The sequence below is a fragment of the Peromyscus eremicus genome, chromosome 9, assembly GCF_949786415.1.
Source record: "Peromyscus eremicus chromosome 9, PerEre_H2_v1, whole genome shotgun sequence".
NCBI classification, from domain to species: domain Eukaryota; kingdom Metazoa; phylum Chordata; class Mammalia; order Rodentia; family Cricetidae; genus Peromyscus; species Peromyscus eremicus.
Window position 1 is genome coordinate 68,768,232 of NC_081425.1, and position 1,189 is coordinate 68,769,420.

The following is a 1,189-nucleotide window of genomic DNA, read 5'->3' on the forward strand; positions in this document are numbered from 1 at the left end:
CCGAAAAATATATATGGAGGTACAGAAGACCAAAGAAGGCCAAAGCACACCTAAATAACAAGAATACTGAGGGAGGTTATCACCATTATGGACTTCAAAATATACTACAAAACCATGATAATTGAAATAGCATGATAATGATAAAATTAGACACAGTCTCAGTGGAGATCCCAGGATTAAAGGAGTCATGGTGAGAAGCATGAGAGGTCATTAATGAAAGTGCAGCCTCAATAGCAGTGGAGATTCAAGCATATCGAAGACACTAAGACTGTGGGACAACCAGCAAGTAGAGTGCAATCAGCTTAAGCCTACAAGAGAAGGTATATGTGCTAAGAGAAGTGTTCAAGAATGTTCAAGCCCATTGGATTTCAGAAAATCATTAATGAGTTCCCAACATCAAATGATGAACTGCTGTGGGATGATTTTCTGTATGCTGTGAATATATGTTATTCCCATTGGTTAATAAATAAGCTGCTTTAACCTATGGTAAGGGAGCTTAGAGGCAGGCAGAAAATCCAAGAAAAGAAACAGGAAGAAGAAAGGCAGAGGCAGGGAGATGTGGGCTCCCTGCCCAAGGAGCAACATGCCAGCAGACTGGTAACACCACAGCTATATGGCAAAACATAGATTAATAGAAATGGGTTAATTTAAGATGATAGAACTAGCTAGCAAGAAACTTAAGTTATAGTCCATGCAGTTTGTAATTAATATAAACCTCTGTATGTTTTTACTTGGGGCTAAGAGGCTGTGGGACCAGGCAGGACACAGAAAAACTTACAGCTACATTTTGGCACCCAATGTGGGGCATTGATCCACATAGACCTAAGAAAGCTTGAAGATTCTGAACGCATAGAAACAGAGCCACACTGGGCTTCCTAGTCTCACAGTCTCATGCCAGCAGCAGCTCAGAGACTCGTTTCCTGACAGCTGCCTGTGAGATGGTGCTGGCCGCCAGCCACCATAAGCTAAGCAGCATGACAGATTCCTGCCATGGTACACAGTGGCATCTCCAAGCCATGCAGCATGTTGTGGGGTAGATTTAGCTTTTGCTAGTACAGAAAAAATAAATAAATAAATAAATAAATAAATAAATAAACAAACAAATAAATAAAAAATAAATAATTTTTCGGCTCCAGGCTGTTGGATGGAAACGTAGACCCATGGCTTCCCAGAGTCAATGGTAAGCATG